This window comes from Scylla paramamosain, chromosome 15 (genome assembly GCF_035594125.1).
Source record: "Scylla paramamosain isolate STU-SP2022 chromosome 15, ASM3559412v1, whole genome shotgun sequence".
In the NCBI taxonomy this organism is placed as follows: Eukaryota; Metazoa; Arthropoda; class Malacostraca; order Decapoda; family Portunidae; genus Scylla; species Scylla paramamosain.
Window position 1 is genome coordinate 4,421,032 of NC_087165.1, and position 22,480 is coordinate 4,443,511.

Below are 22,480 nucleotides of genomic sequence, written 5' to 3' on the forward strand. Positions count from 1 at the left end.
CCTCCCTCAGTTCCTATGTCCTTCCTTCCCTCAGTCCAAACCTTCCTCTGTCCCTTCTTCTCGTCCTTCCTTCTTTCCTTCCGTCCTTTCGTCCCCATGTCCTTCCCTCTCTCAGTCCAAACCTCCCTCTGTCTCTCCCTTTCTTCCCTCCCTCCTCCTCCAGTAGCACCGCGCCCCTCATCCTCTATCCCTCATACCAATCCCTCTTCTCTCCTCTCCTTTACCCCTCCTCTCCTTCCCGTCCCCATCCCACCTCCAGTACAACGTGCCCGCCTGAGCGTGATTCGAACCTCGCTTCTAAATGACACAACCACAAAGACACGTCTCCTGGCCATTATATTCCCCTTACCTCTTTTCCCTCTCTCTCTCTCTCTCTCTCTCTCTCTCTCTCTCTCTCTCTCTCTCTCTCTCTCTCTCTCTCTCTCTCTCTCTCTCTCCACTTCCATCACGGCTTCTGGGCTTACTTTGTTAATTACAAGACTAAAAGTGTCACCCAGACGGGATCGCAGCCTGAATAACTCAAGGGCTAAGGGAACACACAGAAGGCGAGGGAGGAGGGAGGGTAGTGGTGGTGGTGGTGGTGGTGGTGGTGGTGGCGGCAAAAGAGATAGAGAAAAAAGCAGAATAAATAAGTTGGAGAAACTGAAGAAAAGGCTAAAGAGGTTGAAAAATACGTAGAACACAACAACAACAACAACAACAACAACAACAACAACAACAAGAGGAGGAGGAGGAGGAGGAAGAAAAGAGAAAAGGATAAAATAAAGAAGGAAGGAGAAGGACTGAGGAAGAGAAGGGAGAAAGAAAAAGATATGCGACTAAGAAATGAGGAATGAAGGAAAGAGAGAAGAGAAAGAAGGATGGAGGACGAAATTTATGAGCATGGAGGAGAAAAAAGGAAGAAGAAGAAGAAGAAGAAGAAGAAGAAGAAGAAGAAGAAGAAGAAGAAGAAGAAGAAGAAGAAGAAGAAGAAGAAGAAGAAGAAGAAGAAGAAGAAGAAGAAGAAGAAGAAGAAGAAGAAGAAGAGAAGAAGAAGAAGAAGAAGAAGAAGAAGAAGAAGAAGAAGAAGAAGAAGAAGAAGAAGAAGAAGGAAGAAGAAGAAGAAGAAGAAGAAGAAGAAGAAGAAGAAGAAGAAGAAGAAGAAGAAGAGAAGAAGAAGAAGAAGAAGAAGAAGAAGAAGAAGAAGAAGAAGAAGAAGAAGAAGAAGAAGAAGAAGAAGAAGAAGAAGAAGAAGAAGAAGAAGAAGAAGAAGAAGAAGAAGAAGAAGGAAGAAGAAGAAGAGAAGAAGAAGAAGAAGAAGAAGAAGAAGAAGAAGAAGAAGAAGAAGAGAAGAGAAGAAGAAGAAGAAGAAGAAGAAGAAGAAGAAGGGAGAGGAAGAAGTAAAAGAGAAGAAGAAGAAGAAGAAGAAGAAGAAGAAGAAGAAGAAGAAGAAGAAGAAAGAAGAAGAAGAAGAAGAAGAAGAAGAAGAAGAAGAAGAAGAAGAAGAAGAAGAAGAAGAAAGGGAGAGGAAGAAGTAAAAGAGAAGAAGAAGAAGAAGAAGAAGAAGAAGAAGAAGAAGAAGAAGAAGAAGAAGAAGAAGAAGAAGAAGAAGAAGAAGAAGAAGAAGAAGAAGAAGAAGAAGAAGAAGAAGAAGAAAGGGAGAGGAAGAAGTAAAAGAAAAAGAAGAAGAAGAAGAAGAAGAAGAAGAAGAAGAAGAAGAAGAAGAAGAAGAAGAAGAAGAAGAAGAAGAAGAAGAAGAAAGGGAGAGGAAGAAGTAAAAGAAAAGAAGAGAAGAAGAAGAAGAAGAAGAAGAAGAAGAAGAAGAAGAAGACAATGGTGAAACGAAAAGTTTGAAGTGCCGAGATGAAGAGAAAAAACAAGCCAGAAGAGGGAAATAAGAGAAAAAATAAGAGAAGAGAGAGAAAATAGAGGAAGGAGGAGGAGGAGGAGGAGGAGGATGCAAACGTGAAAGGAGAAGGAACAGGAGGAGGAAGACACACAGAAAGAGAAGAAAGAAGTTATTACCAAAGCATCAAAAGACAAAGAGAATTAATGATAAAGAAAACGAAAATAAAGAAGAAGAAGAAGGAGAGAAAAAAAAAAGAAGTGGCAGCCTTTGAAACACGTGATCTGACAGCCTCCCCCGGCCCTCCGCCCCTCTAATCATGACGTCAGCCGCGCCTCAGCCTTGATTCATTGTTATCAGATCATTTATTATTGAGTAATGACCCGGTGATTAGCTTACGGAGGGGTGAGGGAGGGAGGGAGGGAGAGAGGGTGAGGTTGGGAAGGTGAGATGGACTAACAATTCTCAACCCCCTTCAGAGGAAAGTGAAGGTGAAAGAAAGAGGAAAAACATTAGTGAGTTGATGGAATTTCGTATCACTTCTTACAATTCCTCCTCCTCCTCCTCCTAATCCTCTTTCTATTTCCCTCATTCTTTCCATTCATCTATCCTGCTCTCTCTCTCTCTCTCTCTCTCTCTCTCTCTCTCTCTCTCTCTCTCTCTCTCTCTCTCTCTCTCTCTCTCTCTCTCTCTCTCTCTCTCTCTCTCTCTCTCTCATTTCCATTCATCCCATCCATCTCGCATCATCATTATCATCACCTTCTTCCTCTTCTTATCGTTCTTTTTCTTTTCTTCTTCCTACTCCTGCTCCTGCTCCTGCTGCTGCTGCTGCTGCTGCTCCTCCTCCTCCTCCTCTTCCTCCTCCTCCTCCTCCTCCTCCTCCTCTTGTAGTTCATCCTCCTGCTGGGATTATTGCAGAATATTTGGAACCAAACAGAAGGAGCAGTACAGATAGTTTTCATCCCTTTCATAAAGAAATATAACAAAAATACTTGCTGTTTCTCCATAATGAGTGGTATTTTTTTTATTATTACTATTTCTTCTCCCTGGCAGTCTGGCATGGAAGGAGCGCTAGAGAGGCGTGTGGGTGAAGAGGGAAGAAGGAGCTTTCGTATAATGCTATCCTATCTCCCTCACTTACGTTAACTAGTATAGTGCCCCAGAAACAGCCTCGTAAGGCCCAACTAGTCTGCTGCTGTTGGTGCTTCCTCTGTGAGCCTTTGCATTCCTCTTCTTCTTGCCCCTCCTCCTCCTCTACGCCCCGCAGGTCGAGGTGCCGGAGCAAGTAATACACATTTCTCCTCCTCTTCTTAGGCCAGTTTTTTTGAGCTCGCCGGCGGCCCAGACAGGTGGCAGCGAAGCTTAATTATGTGATTCTTCGTTCCTGAGACAGATTTTCTCAGATACATTGTTTCTCCTGACGGGTCAATCCAGGTGTGCGAGAAGGTGAGGCAGGGAGGATGGGAGGGAGGGAGGGACAGGTGAGAGAGGATAAGGGAGGGAGAGAGGGAGGCATAGGTGAGAGAGGATAAGGGAGGCGGGGACAGGTGTAGGAGGAGGAGGAGCTACAGGGAGGAGGCAAAGTGTGTGTGTGTGTGTGTGTGTGTGTGTGTGTGTGTGTGTGTGTAAGAGATAAGAACGAAGAGGGGAAGAGAAGATATGCATGAAAAGGTATAAAGAGGAAAGGAGGTAAAATTGCATGAGGCAAAAACAGGTGTGAAGGAGGAAATGAAGGAAATACAAGGTGGAGGAAGAGGATGAGGGCAAGGATAAGAGGGTTAAGTAGGGAGAGGATAAGGAAGGAAAAGGGAAAGAGCAAAAGAGGATAAGAACGAGGACGAGGCTGACGAAGTGACCGACAACTGTCAAGGGCGAGGAGGATCAGAGAGAGAGAGAGAGAGAGAGAGAGAGAGAGAGAGAGAGAGAGAGAGAGAGAGAGAGAGAGAGAGAGAGAGAGAGAGAGAGAGAGAGAGAGAGAGAGAGAAAACGACTACAAGTATAAGAAATTGACCTGAATCGAGTGAAAGGAGTAAAAATCCCAGCAAGAAAAAGAAGTCACACGAAGGAGAGAAAAAGATACGCGGGCAAGTAAGTAAGACAAGGCGAACCATTTCTTCACAAGCCAAAATAAAAAGCGTGGAATAGATTAAGAGCAATAGGACAGCGAACTCTTCATCATGTAGAGACGTGCGAAGCCTTACACAAACACCGCCAACTAACTAAAAACAAAGGGCGGGAACTGCGGCACTGAACACCATCATTAGGAGTCGTAGAGCATCCAGACTTCACCTTAATCAGAGATCCGGAAGACTCAATATAAACCACCATAGGAACTTGTATAAAAAAAAAAAAGGGAAAGTGTTCATCTGTGCCTTGAAACACGAACACGAACACCCAGCTTAAAAAACATCTCACCTTAATCAGAGTGCACGAAGACCCAGTATAGAAAAACACCACCGGAGCTTGTAATAAAAAAAAGTAAAGTACTCGTCCATATATACCTTGGAACACGAACGCTCAAATCAAGAACATACGAGCATAAGATAAGAAGCTTCCCATACACTGCAGCATCCCTTAAAAGGCGGCGACACAAATACAAGAATAAAAAGAGCTTAATCACTAATGTACACATGGTCTTTTCATACTTCATACCCTCAGACACAGTACTAATTCAGTTATCTTACGGCAGACTTCCTATATTGTTTCTTTCATGCGCTGGACTAATGCATATATGGTCTTTTATACTTTATAATCTTCAGACGCAGCAGTTATTTAGCTGCCTTACGACAGACTTCCTTTATTGTTTCTTTCATGCGCTGGACTGAAGTACGCAATGTTAGTTGGGCACGCAAAGTTTTTTTTTTTTTCACCTGATTACCTTCCTTAGTCATCGCGGGACACCAGACTGGAGGACCTTTACTCCTTTCAACCCTTGTGCTGAATTCTATTGGAGGTAATCACACACACCTCACCCTAATCTGGCTTCATGAATACATAAAGGGCCTGGAAACATCGCCTCCTTTCACTGCTAGAAAAAGCGGACAGATCTCCTTACTGAACACACACAGACCTGATGTTACGAAGGTACAGCGTCTGGCAATGGCATCAATGAGAACTTCAGTCTTCTTAACATCAGGTCAACGTAATACGAGAAATATGAGTTTACGTAAGCATTTCTCCTTCTCATGAATAAATAAAGCTGTTTGCGCAAAGCTGTACAATTTCACAGCCTTCTGGTACTGAACAGTGCGGTGCTCCAACATTGTATCTTCTTCCCATCTTACGTCAATGAAATACGAGAAAAAATGAGGCTACATAATAATTTCCTCCTCTCATGAATAAACAATCGAGTTATGTACGTAAAGGTAACCATTTCACTAACGAATGGTATACCTGTACAATGCGGTGTCTTCATATTGCATCTTACATATCTTATATCAATGAAATACGAGAAAAATGAGGCTAACGTAAGCATTTCCTCCTCTCTTGAATAAACAATGAAGACAGACTCGTAAAGATGACAATTTAATGGCCGTATGGTGCTGTACAATGCGAAGCTTCCATGCTACACCATTAAGTGAAACGTTTCTATGCCGCACCCCGACTACTTTCAAAAGGCTCCAGTTAAAGTCCCACGGGTTTTCAAGGGGTTTTTACGGTTATAGGGACAGATTAATAAGGCTCATACATTATTACCTGGAGAAACACCTCATGGGAACCCAGTTAATCATCTCTTGAAGCCTTTTGTGATGAGAGAGCAAAGCGTTTCAGAGCACGAGCCCTTGTTGAGGTTGCTGCTGCCCTAATGGTGTCCTGCTCGCCGCGCCAGGTGTTGGGCGGGGAGCGTGAACAGTGGCGGTGACGAATCCCGCTGACGGCCGCCACCTCCATCACGTGTGACTGAGACCTATACACTTAATAGCTTAATTTGCCTCATATCCCTTGCCGCCGACAGCCAGCTCTGTGTGTGTGTGTGTGTGTGTGTGTGCGTCTCTCTCTCTCTCTCTCTCTCTCTCTCTCTCTCTCTCTCTCTCTCTCTCTCTCTCTCTCTCTCTCTCTCTCTCTCTCTCTCTCTCTCTCTCTCTCTCTCTCTCTCTGTCTGTCTGTGTGTGTGTGTGTGTGTGTGTTTGTGTGTGCGTGTCTCTCTCTCTCTCTCTCTCTCTCTCTCTCTCTCTCTCTCCTCTCTCTCTCTCTCTCTCTCTCTCTCTCTCTCTCTCTCTCTCTCTCTCTCTCTCTCTCTCCCTGCTGGAATTGCCAGTTCTAGTATATTTGAATTTTATTAGAAGCGCCATGAAACACGCTATGAAGTCAATTGGTTGGCGGTGTGTACTGAGGGTGTTCCTTCCACGCGGTGGTAAAGCATGCAATGATATTCCCCCACTAAAGCTTCTAAAGTTGCCGCTTGGAACGTTCACTTCATGTCTGGTTCTCCTCAACAAATGAAAGAGCGATTTTTTTTCTTTCTTTTTCTTCTTCTTCGTCTTCATTGCAAGTCAGGAAGATAATGCCTTCATTATGGTGCATATCTTGGTCAAGTCAGACTGGTAAATGGAGGGACTTACTTTGCGTATGAGAAACGCCGCCCTCTGGTATTGTACATACCTCCGCCTTTAGGTCCCAAGCATTCATTGCACTGTAACTTTTTCAACGCGAGGTGTTGGTAAGGAAGCCCAAATGTTCACAAATACATGACTGCACCAACTGTTTTCTCCGCCAGCGATGATCCTCAGCTGAATAAACAAGCAACTTTTTCTTACACAACCTGTCTTGCCCATCATCTGGAATGTTGCGTACAAAAGAATTATAATATAATACTGAAATAGTACCTCTTTTGTTTGGTATTTCACTGGAATAAAATTTTCCAATTTTCAGGTCTGTGTTTCTTATCCCCTTTAAGTCATCGAACACGAAAGCAGCAAGTGTTCACCATCCGGCGTGTGAAGCACAGTATTTTAACATAACAAATCAAATAAAAAAACCTTGACTTTACTTCACATCAGTATTTGTAAATGTCTACTAATAAGATGCCAAGTGACGAAGATACACATCGATACATTCAGTGCGAGAATATCTGCATAGACAGGATACGCGAGCTGCAGCACCGCCTTCCTTATCGCGGCGGCTGCACCTTCCCCACCGATGGCTCTGCACCCCGAGAACCACAGTGGCTACACGCGAGGTCCAGGTGTTTTATAGTCACCACCTGCAGGGCCTCTTGCTGAAGCTCCCTACAGCTCCTCATGTGTAGGGCTTTGTCAGAACACGCCTCGGGTTTAGCTTTTTCTTGCTCCCTGCTGGTGTTGTCTCAGTGCAATAATCACCTTAACTTTCCCTTCCTCCAAAAGACACATCAGGAGAGGAAATTTCAAACGGCTTACATTCCTCACAGCTGTGCCTGGAGGTGGTGGTGGCTGTGGCCTGCGCGGCGTCCATGCAATGAAACCATTTCCTAACATACAATAATACACGAAGGAAACATTTGTGCGCATTCCTTCAATAATTTCAGGACTTTTTTTTTTTTCGTTCTATTTAGACGAACAAACTATTCTGCAGCAAAAGAGAGACCCTTGAATTGTGGTGCCCGGAAGGAAAGAAGCAAGGAAGGACGCGGCCAGGCAATGAGGGACTCAAGATGCTCATCAACCTCTAATTTTCGTGATTCATTCATTCTTTCACCGACTGCATTTGTCTTAACATTTAACCGAGACGCACTTTTTCAACTCTAACCGCTGCCTTCCGCTGCCCTGCGTCACCACTCGCCGCCGCGTCCCTGCCTTTCCCACGTGCACGGCATGAGACTGGTGGACCTTAAACAACTGTCCCTGCATTTAAAGTCCCTAGGAAATGTTAAGATAATGAACAATATTCTGAAATACTTCTGCGCTGCAACCTGAATACTTTAAAAAAGGCACTACTAGAAGTTACACGGTGTTTACGGGTGTTTTTACGGATCTACTGACGGATTAACAAGATTTATATTTTATTAGCAGGGAAAACACTCTTAAGTAGCCAGCTAATCATTCCTTTGGCTTTTGAAAATATAAATAGTCGTGGTGAGAGGGCAGAGCGTTTTCTGAATACCGGCCAGTGCTGTGCTGAGATATAAAGAAGTCTTCCTTAGATCTTGTGCTAGCGAGTAATGTTAATTTCTCCTTAACATTTTTAAGTTAAACGTAAATTTCGGTCACCTGCACACCCTTGTTTTAGTTCACTTAGAAGCAAAGGCCATGTGCACTCACGGTGCAATGTTATGCTGGAAGAAGAAGATGTAGAAGACCCGCGTGCAGACACTAGAGAAGATACGTGAGGGTAGGAGGCAATCACAGCTAACAAGAAGGGAAACGAAAGTATAATTGCTGGGTAAATTATATAAAAAAAAAAGGGAGGGTATGGGATGATGAATAACAGTATTATTACCAAAAAAAAAAGTATAAAGAACTATACTCAAACATTTCTTAATACTCAAATAACCCATGCATATTGGAATTAATCACATATTTTTTGTGATGATGGCGATAGGTGGAAGTACATACTAAGTAGGTATATTTCGTACAGGGACTGCTACTTGTAGGTCTGACGGTTCCTTGCAGCCTCCCCTATTTTCTTTTGTTATATTCTAATTTTCCGTTTAATCTAATCGAAAACAAGACTAGATCAACAAAGTGGCCACAGTAAGTGTCGTGAAGCACCACTCATCACAGAAGAGAAGAGAGAAGAGAGGCGGGACGCGAGGACTGGAATCCCTCCTCTGCATTATTATCCCTGCAAAGAGACAAGGCGTGGTGTGGTGCGTTGTTCCGGTCACCGTGCCTTACCATCACACTCCGGTCACCGTGCCTTACCATCACACTAAAAAAGCAATGTGTCAAACCTTAACAAACGCCTACTAGAAAAAAAAATAAATAAATAATAATAATAATAATAATAATAATAGTGAAATGTATAGATTCTCCAACTTCTGACCAATAAGATGCTTTGAGGTGGCTTTAGAATTAAGAATAAGAGAAAATTAACATCTCATAATGGTTAAATGTTTAGAGACAGCTGTGGAACAAAACTAAATAAATAAATAAATATCTCAAAAAATGGTTCGTAATTAAGGAATGGTACGTCAAATAAGAGTGAAAGGGTTAATTGAAAGGGATCTCAGTCGGGCGTATGAACAAACCAACGCAATTGTAAGGTGGTGAGGAAGAAAATAGCAAATCTTAAGTATAAAGAGATATGATGCAACACTTCAGATTCTCAAAGCACTAAACTGCACATCAACAATAATGCATTACTAAGCCTCAAAAAAAACAAAAAAAAAAAATGCACGTAATCAATAAAAGAGATTCAGTCAGTCAGTCTCTCTCTCTCTCTCTCTCTCTCTCTCTCTCTCTCTCTCTCTCTCTCTCTCTCTCTCTCTCTCTCTCTCTCTCTCTCTCTCTCTCTCTCAAAGACAGAGGACAAAAGGAAGAGTCGCTAATAAAGTATGAAACGAACATACGAAGAAAGGTGAGGACGAAGTGGAGGGGCAATAAAAGATGGAGGAGGAGGAGGAGGAGGAGGAGGAGGAGGAGGAGGAGGAGGAGGAGGAGGAGGAGGAGAAAGAGAAAGAAGAGGACCGATACAAGGATGAGGACGAAGTGTGAAAAAAAAGGAGAAAACGGACAGTGCAGATAAAAAAAAAATATGTATATAAAAGGAAAAATACTGAAAATATTACCGAGAGAGAGAGAGAGAGAGAGAGAGAGAGAGAGAGAGAGAGAGAGAGAGAGAGAGAGAGAGAGAGAGAGAGAGAGAGAGAGAGAGAGAGAGACCAGGTACAGAGGTGTCCAAAGAGGGAAGATGGTGGGAAGGGAATGGACAGAGAGGAAGGAAGAGGAAGAGGAGGAAGAGGAAGAGGAAGAGGAGGAGGAGGAGGAGGAGGAGGAGGAGGAGGAGGAGGAGGAGGAGGAGGAGGAGGAGTGGGGAGGAAGCCGACCGGCGACGACGAGGAGGAGGAGGAGGAGGCGGCACCCTATCACCCCTCCCCCTCCCCCTCCACCCGGACAATCAGAGGGGCGCCATAACTCAGCGTCCTAAATATGTCATATATCCGCCGTAAATGGGACTTTCTCACATATTACGTGGGTTTATATACGGCGGAGGTAACTCACCTGAGGGGCGCCGCGGAAATCGTATCCAGGTGGGCTCGGCCTCTCATTAGCCACACCCCGTAATGTTCACCTGCGCTCTGATGGATTAGGAGCCTGCGCCGCCGCTCCTTCTTATTCCCCTTTTTACTTCGTCTTATTCCTCTTATTTAGCACGCTATTTTCTCACCTCTCTTCTTCATGACACCCCCTCCAGCTCTTCTTCTTCCTTCTCCTTCTGCTTCCCTTCCTCTCTTTCTCCCTCCCTCTCCCTTCCTTCCCCCTTCAGGTGTAATGCTCAGGTGTGCAAAGAAGCGACAAGAATGAAATATTAGACGGTATATATTTCAATCTTATTCCCTGCAGCCGCCACTCACAGGATAAACATTTTGAGGTCTCGTATTTCATTTGATTTTCCTCATCTAGTCTATCAATCCTAATATCTTCCTCGCTCGGTATGGAAAATCAATGGCAGGCAATATTTTCTCTTTTTTTTCTTTTTTTTTTTTTGCGGAGAGAGGGAAAGCAGGGAGGAAAGGCTACAACTGTGTTAATATTTTAGTTTCGCCGTTTTTTTTTTTTTTTTGTCATCGGTTATGAGACTGATATATATATGATATTGAAATTGTCTAATAAACTTTCCTTTAAGTTATATTTATTATTTTCTTATTTTTTTCTCCCTCTCGTTACATTTCTCCTTCGTTTACTAACGTGATTCTTACATGTGCTCTCTCTCTCTCTCTCTCTCTCTCTCTCTCTCTCTCTCTCTCTCTCTCTCTCTCTCTCTCTCTCTCTCTCTCTCTCTCTCTCTCTCTATCTATCTATCTATCTATCTATCTATCTATCTATCTAGCTATTTATCTATCTACATCTGTCTGTCTCCTTTTTTTTTTCTCTAGTTCCATTTCTTCGTCTATTGTTACGATTCTTATCTCTCTCTCTCTCTCTCTCTCTCTCTCTCTCTCTCTCTCTCTCTCTCTCTCTCTCTCTCTCTCTCTCTCTCTCTCTCTCTCTCTCTCTCCGGTCTCTTTTTTCCTGTCTTCATGCTTGTCTATATTAGCGTAAATCTAATCCGTTTTTATGGCTTAATTCACTTCAGCGTTATTTTTCATTTCGATTATAGCCGCGCTGAGACTAATTCTACAATGCACATACTCGTACATCACTTTTTTTTTCCTTAAATATATATATAAAGTACAGCGAAACAGAACATCATATCTTTACTGTACCTTATTTCCTTCGCGCGAGATGATGGCGGAGGAAAATTTGGCGGCGGCGGCGGTGCTAGTGGCAGTGGTGATGAGAGTAACATTATCTCCTCAAGCCAGACTCGCCCTCTCAACCTGAAACAAAAATAACACACCTCACTCACTTGACCGCATCTTCCACATCTTCCTGCACCGTCCATCTTCCTCCTCCTCCTCCTCCTCCTCCTCCTCCTCCTCCTCCTCCTCCTCAGCGCATCAGCCGCGGCAATAAAGAACAGGTGGATGATGGAATAAAACGTTCAAGCAACACATAAACCTTGCCAGTGCAGAACAGTCGACGCGGGAAGGAAAAGTAAAAGGAGATGGTGCGATTCTGTTCAGGTTAGCGTACCTTGTCTCCTTCGCTCCTCACTCGTCCGTATTCTTAAACACTTCTGCACCGCACCTCCACTATATTCAAAGGGCTTTAGTTGAAGTTACATGGGTTTTTTATGGTGTTTTTACGGTTCTAGTGGCAGATTAATGAGATTTCTACATTATTAACAGAAATTCTTGAGAACCCGGTTAATCGTCTCTGGCCTTGGAAAATAAGTCGTGGTGAGAGAGTAGAGTGGTTCTGAATAAGGGTCTCACTCGCCTCAGACACAGCCAAGGGTTAATAGAAGGCTACTTTCACGATTGCCATTTGAGGAGAACGTGTTATATTCCCTGTTCACATCTTTACGATACTTTCTTCCCTGACTTTAAAGAGCATACTGTACCTCTTAATTCTTCCACTGCTACAGGGCACATCTTTCATCTTAGCCACCGCTAAACATTATATCGCCTAGAAATAGTAAAATCTATTTTTCACACCTAGAAAGTCTTTTACTCGCCTAGAAATTGGAAAATCTACTCTTTCACTCCTTTTTTGACATGTCTTTTAGGTCCATGTGGTGTTGCATATCACTGTGAGAGAATTCACTGACCCTTACAGTCCTGGTGACCTCATGAAACTTATTGAAACAGTCCATTGCTTGTCAGATTTCCATGAAACTATGGACCTTTAAAGCAAGTATTTTACGAGACTCAGTACGCAACTCACTGATTTCAGGAGAACTATGAAACTCAACAAATGCATATAGATTTACTAAAAACAAGATTAAAAAGAAAGCTACTGGATTCAGAAGTTTAAAGAATGTCTTTCTCGAGTATCAGTAGAAGACCCCTTACGGAAAATCATTTAGTGACGTTTGGTACTGTCATTTCCCTATAATAATCTCGTGCAATGATTCATATGCGGGTGCTCTTGGGTATATGGAAAAAATGTGTATATAATAACTTCACCATGACGTGGAGCTCCAGTTATCTCCTGCCATTCCTTCCTGGTTGAAAGTGACGTGCGAGGTGCAGATTTTATCCTTGTAACGGTAACCTTGCAATGTACATATTTACTTCATTCATCTTATTGAAAGGCTCGTAACGTAAGGGGGGGGAGAGAGAGAGAGAGAGAGAGAGAGAGAGAGAGAGAGAGAGAGAGAGAGAGAGAGAGAGAGAGAGGATAATTTTCTTACATTAATGACAATAGTAATATTCTTAAGAAGAAGAAGAAGAAGAAGAGCAGCAACAACAATAATGCTCGCGTTGCTGCGGCGCCACGACGTCATCCACTGAGGAGCTCACTGAAAATCAAACAGAAAAAACAAAATGGAAAATACAAAAGAAGTGAAAAATAAAGGTTCTAATAATAAGTTTAGTATGTAAATAAAAAAAAATAAGAAAACAAGAAAAGAAAAATGACAATCAGAAAAAAATATAAATGAAAAATTAAACAAAAAATAATTGAATCTATATTGTATGTACTTGTGTGTTCTATTTGTAAGTATAAAGTAGAAAAATACTAATAAGAAAAGAAAATTAAATAAAAAAATTTACCATGGAACTATTTCGTAATACTATGTTCTAGTTGCAAGTTTAGAGTAGAAAAAAAAAAACAGGAGATGAAATAAAAAGAAAACGGAAGAGACCATGAAGCATTTCCATGTTTTTGTTGTTACGGTGTTGTACTAGTTGTAAGTTTAGAATATAAAAATCAATTAAAAAAGAAAAAAAAGTAAGTCTAAAGTAAAGTTAAGTAAAAAAAGAGGACAAAATATAAATAAGAAAAAAATAGCATGGAACTACATTGTAAAGGTGTGTTGTAGTCGTGAGTTCAGAGCGTAAGGTCCAGACACACGAGTGGCGGCAGAGGGAGCCATGTAGTTTTGTTTGCGCTCTGTTAAGATAGTGTGGCGTGACTCAAGTGACGCAGCGTGTGTTGTGGTGACGCTCGCGGCCAAAAGATTGTAACGCGTTGCTGCTCAGACTGTGAGAGGCGGAGTGAACAGTGAGAGAACACGCCAGAACGCTGAAGAATACGGAACTCGGAGGAGGAGTGAACAGTGGAAGTTACATGCGAAGACGCTGAAGAACACGGGACTCGGAGGCGGAGAGAACAGTGGAGACAAAACGATTAAGAACACGTGAACAATGGATAGAACACTCCAGAGCGCTGCAGAAACCAGTCGAGACAAGACGTTGAAGAGCACGCGGGCAAGAGGCGGAGTGAACACAATCGAGATTAAACGCTGGAAAACACGAAACACAGACAAACAAAATCGAGACGCCAACATGTTTAAGAACGCGAGATTCAAGGATCGAAATGAACAGAGGCAACCCGCATTTCCCAACATACTTTACTTTTTTTTCCCTTCGCCACTCGTAATCATCGTCCTACTTTCTATTATCCTATTTCCTTTTGCTTCTTTATTCCATATTACTTTTTTGCCGCTTACGTTCTCACGCCATTCATTCTTCTCTTCCTTTCATGTCTTGCTCATTAATTGGAATGCAATGATGTGATTTTTTTTATCCTTTTCCATTGTATTTTCATTTTAGTTGATTGTTATTATTATTTTATTCAATTATTATAGTCCTCAGACTTGTACAATTCCCTCTCTCTCTCTCTCTCTCTCTCTCTCTCTCTCTCTCTCTCTCTCTCTCTCTCTCTCTCTCTCTCTCTCTCTCTCTCTCTCTCTCTCTCTCTCTCTCTCTCTCTCTCTCTCTCTCTCTCTCTCCTTATTGGACAATACATACATTTATTATATAACATGTATGTTGTACTCTATGGGTAAATAAATATAATTATTCAATGCATTCAATCTATTAGTACACAAATCCACTCGGATGTTCAGAGAGAGAGAGAGAGAGAGAGAGAGAGAGAGAGAGAGAGAGAGAGAGAGAGAGAGAGAGAGAGAGAGAGAGAGAGGGTCTGGTTTTAGGGACAAAAAAGAAACAAAAGATGAATTAAAGTGACACGGAACGCTAAGTTGAAAGCAATACTCGGACAACACCAACACTAAACTAAAACACGTGGTAGGAATATAGTGGGAGCAACGGAAGAAACTGGCAGGCAGGCAGGCAGGCAGGCAGAGAATACCATGCGCTGAAGGCTTGAAGAAATAACCTTACCCAAAACAGAAGAAAGAAAAACAACAACTGAATTTGACTCGTATTTGAAAACACTTTTATTTTTCTCTCATCAGCTGTTTTTCTTTGCAACACACTCGTGATAAAGACACAGAGATGGAGACCAAGATCAGGCAAGTGACTCAGTTTGCCTCACACACTCCACCATCAACAGCCGTCCCGAGCATCACAGTCCGGAAGGGAACACCAAGGAGAAAGCAATGAGAGTCTCTGAAGGTAAACCACACGCTTAGCTTCGGGCAATTTCCACACGCCATTCATTATATTGCTCTGCTCGTCTATAAATCACCGCTCCTCCCACCCATAATCCCATCACTAAGCCATTAACACTCGGCTCTATTAATTTCCACTGTTGCAAATCAGGTCTTACATGTGGCGCTTATTATTAGATTGCAGATGTCATTAGCTATAATAGTCCCGGTTGTTCTTCATCCAAGTGGCGTGATTACTTTTGCCAGCAGGTGTTTGCCAATTAGTCACTGTAATGAAGCAAGTGAATGGCATTAGTGAACTTTTTCCTTCTTAATTTAGGGAAGAAAATTGTTGTGCTCATAATCACTAATAATTAATTAATAATGTTTACCTACTTTTTGACTTCTCTGAACGTAATGAAAGAGTTTGCTGCAAGTTTAGAGTTCAATTTTCATAAGATAACACTGATATCAACCAAAGTGGCGAAGTGCCTCAAAAATTTCAATACCATCAGAAAATCGTTAAGTATGTATTGAGGAGAGCGGTTAAGGTCTAAAAAACAAAATACGTAAGAAAAACGCTAAAAAATCCAGTTCCCAAAAAGTCCTAGCAAGAAAAGAACCGAGAAAACTCAAGTAAAATGAGCTGTTCTCTTACTTAATGGGAAAAAAATATGAGACGATAACAGAAACGGCTTTCCTTTCTAGTATTTTCTTATTACTCACTCAAGAAAACATTTACCAGCACCAGTAAGAAGGAAATAAAACTGTGTTCACTCTTTTTTTATCCTCGCACTCCTCATTGTCCGAATCCGACCGTTAATCCTAACTTGGGGAGAGAGAGAGAGAGAGAGAGAGAGAGAGAGAGAGAGAGAGGAGACTGCAACCTTGTTACTTTCAAATGATCTAGCTGAAGTTGCACACGAGTTTTTATTTATTTTGTTTTATTTTGTTTTCTAGAGTTCTAGTGACAGTTCAACAAGATTCCTATTATACTAGAAGGAGAAAAATTCCTGATAACCCGGCTAATCACATCTGTAGGCTTTGGAAACAGACGTGGTGAGAGAGCAAGGTGTTTCAGAATACGGATCAGAGACTTAGAGTGAAGTTCAGCGTTACATCACCGCCACAAAGACACACGGTCCGATCCCAGCCGCTCTAATGGACCAACGCCACAAGCAAACGTAAAAAAAGAAAATAAATCATAAAACAAAAAGTAAAGTTATTATTTTTTTTTTCATTGGCCGCAACGTACTACGAATGAAAAGAAACTATTACTAAACCCCATAAAAAAAATAGGAAGAAAAAAACAAAAAGAACTGGCATAAAAAAAAGAAAAACATAAGTGAACAAAAACTGAAACGACATTATACTAAAATTATATACTACCATCATATCACTTGCTTCTAATCTTTTCTTCCACTTTTTCTTTTCTTCTGTCACCTTTCTTTACTGACCTATTCCCTCTCATAATTATAATAGTCTGTTGCTGTTTTTATTTCTCCTTTTCTTCCTCCTCCTCCTCCTCCTCCTCCTCCTCCTCCTCCTCCTCCTCCTCCTCCCCAGTGCATGTTATCTCCTCCTTTTACTACTCCGTGCTAATATTGAGACTAATTCACGTTTTCTTTCATCACACTCGACGGGGTGACCAAATAAATAGATGGTCGCGTATAATTGTTATTTACTACTGCTGTTGCTGTAGAGAGAGAGAGAGAGAGAGAGAGAGAGAGAGAGAGAGAGAGAGAGAGAGAGAGAGAGAGACGTGAGTTTTGTGAGAACGCTCGTGTCAGAAGTGAACCAAGCAAGGGAGACTGGCAGGTGCTGGAGGAGGAGAAGAACCTGGAAGTATTAATGTCAGTCAGTATGTGTGTGTGTCTGTGTGTGTGTGTGTGTTCATCTGTCAGCATGTGTCTGTCTTTCCTTCTCTTTGTCCATTTGTCTCTGCTTCTCTGTCTATACGTGTCTGTCTGTCCATTTGTTTCTCTCTTCCTATCTGCTTTTCTGTCCACCTGTCCGTCCGTCTGTCTGCTTTCCTGTTAGTTTGTCCGTCTGCCGATCCTTCCCTGTCAATTGTTTTTGTATCAAAGGGACTGGTAGTGTGGAACAGAACAATATAAAAGCACAACAATGTAAGAAATTTGTATAAACATGAATGAAGAGAGGCAAGTGAAGAATAGTGAAGGATTAAATTTTAAAAGATGACAAAGAATAATTAACAAAAAGAAGAACCAACCCTTATACTCTCTTCAGTATTCGTTCTTCCTACTTATCATTTCTCTTGTTTTGTGTAATTCTCCACTCTATTATTTAAATTATTTTCCATGCATTTCAAAACTTAAATTTTTTTTTTCTTTTTTTTTTCCAAATAATTTCTTCTCTGTTCCTTCTCTGTCCCCGTCCCTCCCTCCCTCCCTCCTTCCCTCCATCCCACCATCTAGTTTCAGCCATGGTAGAAAATGAGAGCGAGAGAGAGAGAGAGAGAGAGAGAGAGAGAGAGAGAGAGAGAGAGAGAGAGAGAGAGAGAGAGAGATGGATGGATGAATGAAATCTAGACAAGAATAATTTCACGAATGCATAAAAATGTCAAAAAGGATTACGTCCTCCTCCTCCTCCTTCTCCACGTTATCTACAGATGTTAAAACCACGTATAGATTCCCTCTTCGCCTAACTCTCTCTCTCTCTCTCTCTCTCTCTCTCTCTCTCTCTCTCTCTCTCTCTCTCTCTCTCTCTGTGACAGTTGTCCTCCCCCGCTACGCCCCTGCACGTAGGTGAGTTATTCTTCCGGCCGGTCATCGCGTCCCTGCCACACCTGCCCCACAGACGCGGATGTGTGTGTGTGTGTGTGTGTGTGTGTGTGTGTGTGTGTGTGTGTGTGTGTGTGTGTGTGTGTGTGTGTGTGTGTGTGTGAGAGAGAGAGAGAGAGAGAGAGAGAGAGAGAGAGAGAGAGAGAGAGAGAGAGAGAGAGAGAGAGAGAGAGAGAGAGAGAGAGAGAGAGAGAGAGAGAGACCGGTATATCATGATTGAGATGCACAAAAAAAAAGAAAGGATAATTGAAAACGAGTTGAATGTGTACTGTACGTAATTCATTCCTCTTGTAAAGAGAAAATTCTTTAATGAAGGAGATCTGGGCTCCAATCGTGAGATAAAATAGCAATTCAAGCTAAAATAATAGTACTGCTTAGATCACGTTCTCAAAACATATCGGTGCTGAAACTTCACTATTTTTTTTAACTGGCTGTAAAGTTACTGGGGCTCTGGGGGGTATTTTCATGCTTCTCGTTATAGTTTCAGAAAGGCTCTGTATTGTCAATAGGGAAAATATATAGGACTTATTCGGAGTTATTGGAGGGTTTTGAGAGTGTGTTCGTGCCTCCTCTCAGAGTCAAACAAGGGTTCTGTATTGTCAACAGGTAAAACTATACATCTTATATGGAAAGGTTTTACGAGTGTGTTCATATCCTCTACTGATGGTCTGACAAGGGTGCTCCACCCGGCTGATCATTTTTACTGGTGTTGGAGGAAAACAGTCCTTATCGGAGAAGAAATCGAATGCAAAAATACGGGTTGTGCTACATTTTTCCCTTATTTCCTATTTTTTCCTGTACCACCTTTCCCCACTCACTTATCTCGTCTTTGTCCAATATATATATATATATATATATATATATATATATATATATATATATATATATATATATATATATATATATATATATATATATATATATATATATATATACAAAAAACTTTAGATAAAAACTCATGTGTTGCAGGACATAATAGAATAAAAGGAGAAAAGAGAAACGAGATAATAAAGGCTTACTTTTTTTGTACACACGCACACACACAAGTCGACAGATGTCTGAGAGATCACCACAAAAACAAAAACGAGTATTGCTGAAGGCCAATTAAGCTCTCGTGCCAAGATGAAAGTCAAGGAGGGGAAAAAAAAAGCCAGAAAAACCTGATTCATAACAAAGACAATCTCTGCAAGCGGAAGTTTAGTGAAGAAAGTAACGTAAGTAAGTAACGCAGCGGGACGGAGGCGACGGGCAGCTGTGAGTATGCAAAGTAATGAAGACTTCAAATGAAATGAAACCCACAGCCTGTATCTCCTCACCTGTTTAGCTACACTGAGCAGGAGAGGAAAGGAGAGCAGAGGAGAGGTGGGAGTCATAGGAGAAAAATACAGATTAACATAAAATAACAAGGAGGAGGAGGAAGCGAGGTCGATAATATAGACAAGAGATTCGATGGAAAGTAAATATGAAAGCAAGAAAGAAAACAGAAAGAGAGACAAGAACGAGGAACATGAGGAAAAAGGAGTAAACGAGAACATGCAAACACGAAAAAAAAGAGAGAGAAAGAGAAGGAGGAGGAGGAGGAGGGCGAGAGGAGATTCGAGGCATGAAAGTGGATCAAACTGCAAAAATGGAGGAAAGAAATCAGGTAAGAAGAGAAGAAAGAGAAGGATGGGGAAGAGGTGGGAGAAAATGAGAACCTGAGAAAAAAATAGAACAAGAAAGAAGGAAAAAGGAGGATGACGAGAAGAGATTCGAGGCAATGAAGTGAACTAAATGGTAAATAAATAAAAAAAAAGCATGGGAAGAAAATTAAATTAACGAGTGAACAAGAACCGTAAAGAGAGAGGAAAAATAAAAAGAATCAGCAAAAAAAAAAAGAACAAACACGCAATGATAAGAGTTCTGAGGAAGTGAAGTTGAGAAAAACGGCAAAAAAAAATAAAAATACCTGAGAAGAAAGGAACCGTATGAGGAAAAGGAAGAAGAAAACTATAGATAACCTGCAATTAGAAATAAGAGAACAAGAAGGACAAGGACAAAAAGATGATGGGTAATGATAATGACGAAGGAGAAAGAGGACAAGGACGATAACGAGGACCAGAGGAACATGTATAGAAGGAAAGTACAGGAGGTATGGAGCGGCGGGGGGCATCCGTGACCCTCCTTCGTGTCCCCAGGTAGGACTCCTCGCATGCGTCTGCCAGAAACACCATAAATCAGCCTCCAAGTTACAATTGCAGCGCCACATAATGACTTTTTCAACTGCTGCGTCACCACTGGACGGGGGCGGGGTGAGGCAGGACGGGGCGGGGCGGAAAGGTGACGGAGGGTGGAAGAAAATGAGGAGTGAAGGAAGGAAGGACGGTGGGTGATGGGTGGTGGGAGGGGCGACAGGTTGACAGGGGTGTGGGGAGCAAGACGTCTCAATGCTCATTTCACCCATTTCCCTAATCACTCGCGGCTCCTGGACCCTCGATAAATTACCCGACCCTAATAAAGTCATTACTTCCCTCACCGGCGGCAGCGCGGGTGAAGGTCGCAGGCTGGAGGGGAGGCGGAGGGGCGACTTGCACCCTTATCCCGCGCGGCTGTACGGGCGAAACGAGCACCGTGTCTCTGGAGCAAATAGGGGCATTGTTGGTACTCGCAGCGTCGCGCAATAAATCATCTTATTAGGCCGGTTGTGGCGTCGCATATTTTTCGAAACAAAGGTCGTGGCGGCTCGCACTGATCCGCCGCCCAGACTCGCCGCCCCATTGGTCCAGTGACTGTCCCCGGCCACCTACTCCAGCCAACCCAAATCAATACCACTAACCGCCTACTGTCACCTCGAGGATGCGACTGGTGCAGCGCTGGTGACGTCACGCGAGGGAGGCACTTGCGAGGACCACGAGAACCCCTCACTCTCTCTCTCTCACACACACACACACACACACACACACACACACACACCTCGACGCCATCCCTCATCGTGTCCAGGGCGTGAATTAAGCAGGGAATTATGGATATCCTGATTAGTCAACGCTACGGCGGCGACACGGCAGCCACGGCGCCTGTCCCTGTGTGGTATTTATGAGCCGAGTCGGGAGTATGGGAACAGGTACATGGTGGAATAGGGGTGTAGGGTCGGGGAGGGGAGGAGTGTAGAACAAAGGTGTGCATGCTAAAGGGCTGTTATCTCATCTGTCTATCTGTCATTCCACAAACTTGCGATATTTATCCTCTCTCTACCTTTTAGTTTTCTTCCGGAGTTTTTTTAATGGATTTTTTATCTTTATTTTTACTTTTCTGTCGTTTTAGCACCACATGATTTCACTTTTCCAATACGAATGTTTTTAATCAATTATTATTATTTTTTTTATTTATTATTTATTTTTTTATCTATTTATTTATTTATTACTTTTTTTGGAGGGACGAAATTGACAGTTTTTTCTCCTTTAATTTGCTTGGTACAATATTGTGTTCAGTTGATTCTACATCTGAAGAAAAGTAAAAGCGAAGAAATAAAAAAGGCGTACTATATAGCTATTTTTCTATTATAATTTAAACTAACCTTCACTCATTCACTACTTTCTTTCCCCTCCTTCCCCTTGCTGAACTGTCTCGCTTATACAAACTTTCATTCTTCCAACACTCTTCACGCTTCTATTCCGTCACTGCCTCCTACTCTCCATCTAAACCACTCCCTTTACTCTCTCATTCGTTCTCTCTTTTCATTCATTTTTCTCCTCTCACCTTACTACGTCATTCGTTTATACGCCAATCAACAGTACTCACTTTCATTTCTCCTTTCATTAATTATTTCACTTCCCTCATAAAACGCCAAACAACTTTTCATCTTCAAAAAACAAGTTCCTAAATTTTTCCTTCCCTCTCCCTTAAGTCTCTCAGTCTCACATCACCTTCCTGCTACACTCCTTACTCTTCCCTCTATACCCCCAAGACTGACCACCACTAGAAGCTCCCTCCTCAGCAGTCTTCCTCGCACTCACCAATTATCCTCTTCTTCCTCCTCCTCTATGCACAGAATATCCATCATCCCCGCGACAATTTTCCGCCATAACTTGATTGCCTGTCCCTGCCCGCCTGCGTCCCCGTCTCATGTTACCCCAAACCAGCCAGCGAATGTGCTTTCCCCGAATGGATGGGAGGAGGGGAGGTAGATGGAGGAGGGAGCAGGGGTAGGAAAGGGGTACTGGAGGAAGAGGAAGAGGAGGAGGAGGAGGAGGAGGAGGAGGAGGAGGTTAAAAGATGGTAGTGAGCCAAAGGGTTACCTGGCAGCAATGTCATTTCTCAAGTGCCGTGTTTTGCCAAATTAACCACAGATAACACCTCTCTCTCTCTCTCTCTCTCTCTCTCTCTCTCTCTCTCTCTCTCTCTCTCTCTCTCTCTCTCTCTCTCTCTCTCTCTCTCTCTCTCTCCAGCCAGCCAGAGAGCGAGAGGAGAAGGAGAGCGAACGTGTCATTATGCCGCTGCCTCGATACAAGACAGAACACATCATCGGTCGTATCTTTAGCCCTGACCAGCTTGTAATTAGAGGTGGCGGGAGCGAGTCCGTAGCGTGGATAAAGCTTAATGAAAGTTTTGCTTGGCGGAGGAGAAAGTGATAGAGTTGTGAGGTTTGATTACACAGACATTCTTCAGACGGATCCTCCTCCTCCTCCTCCTCTTCCTCCTCCTCCTTTTCTTCTTCTTCTTCTTCCTTTTCTTCTTTTCTTTCGCCTTTTTTTCTTTCTCTCTTTCTTTTTACTGGTTCTTCCCTTCTCTTCTTCTCTTTCGCCTTCTTTTTTTCTTTCTCTCTTTCTTTTTACTGGTTCTTCCCTTCTCT

General features: G+C 42.4%; 1 long non-coding RNA gene across 1 annotated transcript in view; it reads right to left on the bottom strand.

Moving 5' to 3' along the window:
* Positions 1–6,827: 6,827 nt before the first annotated feature.
* LOC135107188 (uncharacterized) overlaps positions 6,828–22,480 on the bottom strand; it is a 28,808-nt gene continuing 13,155 nt past the window's right edge. The window contains exons 2-3 of the long non-coding RNA XR_010271643.1: positions 11,172–11,285; positions 6,828–8,587 (exon numbers count right to left, since the gene is read on the bottom strand). This is a non-coding gene — a long non-coding RNA (uncharacterized LOC135107188). The remainder of the gene's footprint in view (positions 8,588–11,171; positions 11,286–22,480) is intronic.